The 7,636-nt window shown below is 33.7% G+C and overlaps 1 protein-coding gene across 1 annotated transcript in view; it reads left to right on the top strand.

The window, feature by feature from the left end:
- Nucleotides 1-2,762: 2,762 nt before the first annotated feature.
- LOC123525484 (uncharacterized) overlaps nt 2,763-7,636 on the top strand; it is a 28,097-nt gene continuing 23,223 nt past the window's right edge. Inside the window, exon 1 of the mRNA XM_045304574.2 lies at nt 2,763-2,822. The gene's annotated coding sequence lies outside the window, so the exon portion shown is untranslated. The remainder of the gene's footprint in view (nt 2,823-7,636) is intronic.

Here is a 7,636-nt window from a genome sequence, read left to right as displayed (position 1 = left end):
TCAAGTCTGTATTTCCATGATTCTCGTCCACTACTACTAAAGCCATGGCCCCTTATTGGTGTTGAGTGCGAATGTTGAGACTGGTTGTAATTTGCTGCCATAATTAAGGACTAAACTTTAATTGGAAGGCTAATTGAATTAAAAAATATTTGAGGTTGATAGTTTTACTATTAGTATGTTAAACAGTATACAACCAATGGTACTGCAGTCAGTCACTCAATGGTTGTATCTATTTACATGCAGTATCTACAATTTTCATAAGCCACTTCAAAGCTACTATCCCCAATGGGTGTACACCGTCTTTTAAGAGGACAGGGCTTGGTGTATCAATGGTTTTCGTCACCCCACTACCACGTTTCCTGTTTCTACGTCACTGTTGAAAATCACAAGCAAATCTTGGTGACTTATAATTTAGGTCCTTGTTATAGACCTGCACTATTGCATTAATTTCTGATGTCTGCTTGTGCAAGGTGCTATCGTCAGTTATCTCCAAACCTTCAGCCTCCTTGATTTTGTTCCACTCCTTAGTGAAAATGGGTGGAGCCTCAAGAATACCTATGTCTATATTCCCCTCTGTTCGATGTATATTTTTAAGTACGTCAAAATATGGCGTTACATTGGGGGTAAGGTCATCTGTTAACCTATGACGTAGAAAGATGCAATCGCCAGTTTTTCTAGTCAAGTCACACGTTAAATGCCAGAATACTACTAATGTTTGTTTACCATCTCTTATTTTCTCTATGTTTTTAACTAGAAAGTCAGTCCCTTCTTTCGTATTTCTACCTGGCCTAGTCCACCATACAATATCCGTGTCTCCCAACTTTAACTTGTCTATCTCTGTCCTCAGATAATTTCCCTTACTGTCTGTGAGGAAGACAATTCTTTTATATTTTAGGTCTCTTTCCTTTGACTCTTCCCTGGCTATAAATTCCTCAATCTTTTTTATCTGGATACAATCCATGAAATTTGAAATTTGTATAGATGGACAGGAGAACTAGAGTTTAGTCAGAGGCCTGGGTCTCTCTAAGATAGGGTACTGCTGTCAGTCACACCTACAACAAGAGTCGCTGCTATATGAGATGTTGTGTGTTTGATTGTTTCAATGTAAATATATGGTATAATTGTATATCTATATAAAGTGTATCAATACAAATCTTAAGGCACCATTTACTTTCAACAGTCTCAATACTTGGCTACCTATTTTACCTATCTCAACCAATTTATTGTTTATTTATATCTGAGATATTTATTTTCTTTATATTTCTTTTGGTAGGGTACTGCAGTCAGTCGCACCTGGTGCAGCAGGGTACTGCAGTCAGTCACACCTGCTAGCCCAAGAGAACATAAAACTTTTATACCATTATGTCAATAAAAGTTTTTAAAACCAAAAATTTATTCTATATATTCAATATCTCATGAGGAACCCTTAAACCTTAAGAACAAAAAAAAAAAAAAAAAAAATCCTAACTTAACTTTGGAAAATTTATGTCCGGTATACCCCACCCACTGGTATTGCCTATACTGGTACTGATGATAAACCCGAACAGAAAATGAGGTTTTATACCTGTAACTTTTTTATTTCTGCAAATTGAAATCAATGGTCGGTATCAAAATAAAGCTTAACCTTTGCTGAAAACTTGACATAATTCAAATTTATATTTAGTAAGCAAACTCACACGAAGTGAGGGCCTGAAAGGCGTATGTAAAAAGGGGACTTTATGAACGTTGACTGATGATAAATTCGAACCCTTTGTCATTTACAAAATTTTCTTTGTATTATTATATTGAAACTTTCCCCAAAAAGCTGCAACAGTCATTCCTGATCAAGTAATGAAAATTTAACAAATGTCAGGCCTTCATGTTTTGGCAGTTAGCATGCCCAAAAAAACACCCTCTTCCCCAGTAATTTTGGATAAATATTTTTTATACAAATTTATGTAAGTCATTTATTTATACAGAATATTTACCAATTTTGTTTTTGTTTATACCAGTTGGTGTTGTAAGTGGAAGCTATTAGATGGTGTGTTCAATTTTATAAATAACCGATTGCAATCGAATATTTCCAAGGTGTTCGACTTTATCATCTGTCCGGGTTTATCATCAGTACCAGTAGCTTATATTTTTTTTTTTTTTTTGAATTTTTAACTAATTCATTTTTGATTCTTTTTTATTTCTTATAGAGAGTTATAATGCCCAGTAAATCCTAAATATCAATTTGTAGCCGAAAAGTTCCTAGAATTTGCGGAGAAGCCTAAAATATATTCCCGAAAGTTTCAATTTTACATCCCGACATTAGTCATTTTTTTGAATTTAGATAATTTTCCTTTTTGATGATTTAACACAGCCAAAATTTGTCCATGATGGAGAATAATGTTAGTTTATCCTAAAAAACACTAAATCAGGGATGGATGGCGGATCTGTAGCTGTATTTTTCCAGGAAAGCTTGATGTAAAACACCATAATTTTTTATTCAGCGCCTACACATTATCAGGAAGGTCTAATAGGTATCAGTTGTTCCAGACATTATGTATAATCTTCAAAGTTATGACTGAAGGAGTTTTAGAAGAAGACCTGTTAATTAGGCCTAAGATGTCTGCAGAGATTCTGAAGGAAAACAGCATGCGACTGCATGAGGTCATATGCTAAAATTAATAGTATTATTATCAATTACCTCGAGCTCGCTCCATCTATCACAATCCCCGACATCTATATTATGTGTAGGTAACAATTTCCCCCATTAGTAGCCCCTCTTAATCGCACCTGCTGAGTGACGTCATAGCCGTATGATGTCAGTCGAGAGGGTACGGAAGTTGCACATTGAGGTATAGATTGTTTATTGTTGTCGAATTCTGTTCATGTAAACATTCATTTTTGTGTTCTAAACACTGCCTTCTATATTTTTGTATTGTTGCTAACACTGCTATGTTATTAACTGACCACTTGTTGTTGTCATACCTTGTTCGATTGTTAGAGCGCGCGAGGTGTTCCCTGTTCCCTCCCTTGGCATCAACACACACACACACACACACACACGTTGTTTTTCAGCTATGGTAAATGTTCAGTCTTATTAGATAAGTCAGTAATATGATAGAAGATTACGGCGATTACGCCCTTTCTTTGAAAATTTCTGGCAAGAACTTTTCGTTTTGCCTTAAAATACATTTGAGGTTCTTTCTGTTTGTAAAATGAAGTGTGACCGGATACTGTTTATTTCGGATAATACGGAAACCGGCAGATTCGGGCCATGGATGATTCGGCCCAAATTTAGAGTAGATAATGACCATATATTCTGGCTGATTCGGACCACAAACTTTGAATAATATTTAAGAGTAGATAAAGCCCATATATTTTGACTGATTAGAGGTAGTCTTAGAATTTTTAATAAAAAATAGGAAGTGTCTAGCCGTCCGGTAACCGGACGCCTAGCTTGCGTTCTAGCCGTCCGCTTACCGGACGACTAGCAAATCCTCAGGGGATTTTCTAGCTGCCCGGTAATTGATTTCTTAATCAATAAGTAATGAATTTATATATAGAGTCAGTGTACCCGGTTTCGCACACATTTCCTAAGAATACCTTCCTATTTAGCTAAAAATGATTAAATTTGAATTTACCTCTATATGTTTTAATAAATACACTTATTTCGGTTTAAAACACGCTACTTTCACTTCCCACTACAATGACGTCCTACCTCTTAGTGTACTTGATTCGGATAACATATTTTGACCAGTTCTTGCATTTAAGTGTACCCGGTTTCGCACACCCTGCTATTTATAGAACTCGGTGATAGCAATGCAGTTACTCAACAGAAAAATATTAATTAACCTTTTAACCATTTATATAATTCAATTTAAACACGTATTTTCCAATAAAACATCTGAAAGTGAAATTTAAAAGCAGTTATGAAAGTGAAAGCTAGGTACCAAATCCTGGTTTTACTTCTAAAAGCAGAAACGGCTAAAAAAACTGAATACATGAAACAAAAATAAAACAATAGAAGCTGTTGAATCAAAAATGACCCACACATGTCTAATTATTCGATTAAATTCTCTGTTTTAATAAAAACGTAAAGCAAACAATCAAATTGAAGGCATTTTGCAGGTTGGGAGAACTTCAATAACTGTTGAAATATTTTTCATTTTTGTAAAGTAGTAGGTAAATACTTACCTGTATGATGGAATAGTGATTTTTCAATTTATTTTGCACCTTTTTGTTGTTTGCATAGTCATTATTTTCATGAAACTTAATATTTTTCAGCTGACCTACTAGTCTCCATTGATATTGTTATTATTTTCGTCTGCACTTACCAGAACGAGGCTCCAGTGGGGAAGGACCCCTTGTGTCAAATTATGTAGGGAATAACTCAGTTTCGTGAAATAATAACAAAGAATTGTTGAATTTTCTGCTTTATTCTCACAAAAAACATGAATTTACTGGGTGTGCAAAACCGCGTACAGTGCGAAACTGGGTACACTGACTCTAGTTTTAAATGTTATTTTCTTAAGATATCAATACTTACCTGATTTTCCAATCGATAAAACGAATGAGAACGTGCTTGAATATAAATCCGTTGATATTCTACTTTTTTTTTTTAAATGATAAAACATTGATCGCCGAACGTCTATGTTACTTTGTTTAAAAAGTAATATTTTTCTAACGGCCTAAACTTTAATTCTTAAAACACAAATTTATATTTTATTTATTTTTGAAGAATGGAAAGCTTATAAAACAAACAGGTCATTAAGTTTTGACTATTTTTTCGAAATAAAAATAGATTAATTATTTCTAAAAGTGTTGAACATCACACTGCGCTATTGAAATTAGATGTTATTCAAAACAGTTATTCATTAAATAATATTTGAATACTAAAATATGAAAATTGTAAGTATTTCTAAACTGTTTTAATTTTGAAAATCCAGGGAAAAAGTTGTTAAAATATAAAAATTCCGATCCCATAAAAACCACTTGATGTACAGATTTTAATGAGTGATGTCACGGCGATCTCACCATTAATTAAATTCGGCAAACTTTCATTTTATCGGCTGAATTATAATGCCGTGATTTATTGTTTATCTTTAGTATGTATTCACACAAAAGTATGTTTGCAGGTAATTATCGGTATCTTAAGTGAATAACATTAAAACTATATAAAAATCATTACTTATTCATTAGGAAATCTATTACCGGGCGGCTAGAAAATCCCCTGAGGATTTGCTAGTCGTCCGGTAACCGGACGGCTAGAACGCAGGCTAGGCGTCCGGTTACCGGACGACTAGACACTTCCAAAAAAATACTGACTGATTTGAATCATAATCAGGTGGAGACTTGATTGAGAGACATTCTCTCGATTTAAACACTGTCTCTCAGTCAAAAGACAAAACGCCTTTCAATCAAAAGACACACATTAGCTTAGACTTACTGGACCAGTCCTCGTCCAGACATTAAAATTGCAATATTTTTGTTGTAATACTGTAAATTACTTTCTTTGCCTCGTCCGTTCTACCCAGGCTTTGCCCCATTCAAGTGACCCAGTTTAAAGTAAACACTTACATCCGGGACTTTGAAATCAGGCATAACACCACCATACTGTTTTCATTGTTTTTTCCAGGTGGACAGGACGCATATATATGCTCGCCCAGTGGTATATTTTTAGAAGAAAACCATTTGTGTATTAAAGCAGCATGTCTCCAGATTTAGCTAAAAAATAATCTTTCTTTCAAATAGAAGTTTGGTCATATTGTGAACATTAGAATATGAATTTGTGTTTCTAAAATATTTTAAAAGTTCTAGATCAAGAAAAAATAAGATGACCGCGTCGGGAATCGAAACCCGGACCGCTGCGGCAATAAAGACATTTTCTGTCGTCGTAACCAATAGCGCTATAGCTGAAGTAGTGAATAATGACTTCAAAATATAGATATTTATAATCGACACAGTTAACCTGGAGTAAAAGCGTGACAAACGCAAACGCTTTTCAATTTTCATCGTAAAAAGTAGTAAAAACAGCAAATTCTCATGTGTTTCCATAACATAAAGTTTGTCAGTAATTAAGTTTTAAAGCCTTCCTAAGAAATATAGCATTTATTTCAAGATACCTAAAAAAATTTTAATTTTTGTTGTTGTCGAACGATCTGGAGGCATGCTGCTTTAAATGACATGACAAACATTTACCATGATTTAGTCTAATCTATCAGTATTCTAAAAAAGCATATTAACTTCCACAAAAGGCATGATAGTTATACAATTGAAGTGATTAAAATGAATTTACTGTAAAAACTAAAATTGCATAAACAACATACTTTTAAATACATTAAAATGAACTAGAAGTTAGAGATTATGGTTGTTTCAGTCCTGGAAGTAGCATTTCGAAAACAATCTTGACAGCTGGGAGCCAGCCTATATTTGCTGATATAAAATCATTATTTGGGCTGATTGTTAAAAATAAACTGCATAAAAAGTTAATACTATGTTTAACCTTTAGCTGTGTAACAGCTTTTAACCAGTGTTTTTGAAAATATTTGTTTTAAGTCATGTTTCTTCTTGGTCACTTTCACTTTTGGTTTCACTTCCACTTTTATTTTCGTCTGCTGTCGACCTTGACTGGAACCATAAACTTCAAAAATGAGGACAGAAAGTGGGACACAAAGCGTACAAAAAATAAACAACACATGTGATAAAAGTTTGCATCTTTATTACACAATCTGGCATCAAATTAAGAAGTGGGCGAGCATAGGTCTGGTGACTCTAAGCATTGAAAATCAATGAATGAATAATTAAAACTCATTTTAGAATGCGCAAATGTATTTCATATATAATAATATAGAAAATTATCTTTCTTTTATCAAATGTTCAAAATCCAAATTATTTGGGAATTTTGTTTAAACGTTATAATACTTAAGCAAACTTCTATGACAATGTGTTTCTTGTAAAGCTTACTTGAAAAAACGAGTTGGCTAAATGAATGAATAATGTGACTGTAATGAAATGGTTGTTTTAATAATGATTTCATGTTGTTTTTTTCAAAACTATTATTATTATACCTGACTTTATAGAGCCCTTTTCATGATTAACACGTTCAAAGGCGCTTTACACAACCATACAGGGCACAAAATTCATCCTCTACTAGTAAACACCAACCCTTCAGTACATTCTTAATTTCTTTTTGTGTATTTTCTGTGCATCTATTTTCTTTGATGATAACATCAAAGTTGTCATGGGGTTTAGAAGATCTGAATCCAGACACCTAACCAGAACTGTAGTCTGTAGGTGTTTTAAAGGCATCTGGTATTAAAATTACTGTAAGAGTTTTATAGTCTTCAGTTAAAATAGAGTACAGTATAACACCGCTCGCTCGAGGTCGCAAGGGGATGAGCAAAATGCTCGAGTTATCCATGGTTTCGAGCGACCCAAACATTGACCATCATACAAAGAAAACTAAAGTGTCATCGGGACCGTTTGCAGAGTAAACGGTGATGCTTAATAATAACAAACTTGTGACATTTGCAAAAACAAACGTATTAATACAAACGTTATCTATTGATAGATGTCTCAATATGTAATTTGTAAATGATACATGTGAAGAAACAACTAAGACTTTTTTATTCATCAACAAGTGCATATCATAATTATCGTCTCAATT

This window comes from Mercenaria mercenaria, chromosome 3 (genome assembly GCF_021730395.1).
Source record: "Mercenaria mercenaria strain notata chromosome 3, MADL_Memer_1, whole genome shotgun sequence".
Lineage (NCBI taxonomy): Eukaryota > Metazoa > Mollusca > Bivalvia > Venerida > Veneridae > Mercenaria > Mercenaria mercenaria.
Note: the sequence above shows the minus strand (reverse complement) of the source record. Positions and strands in the feature narration are given on the sequence as shown.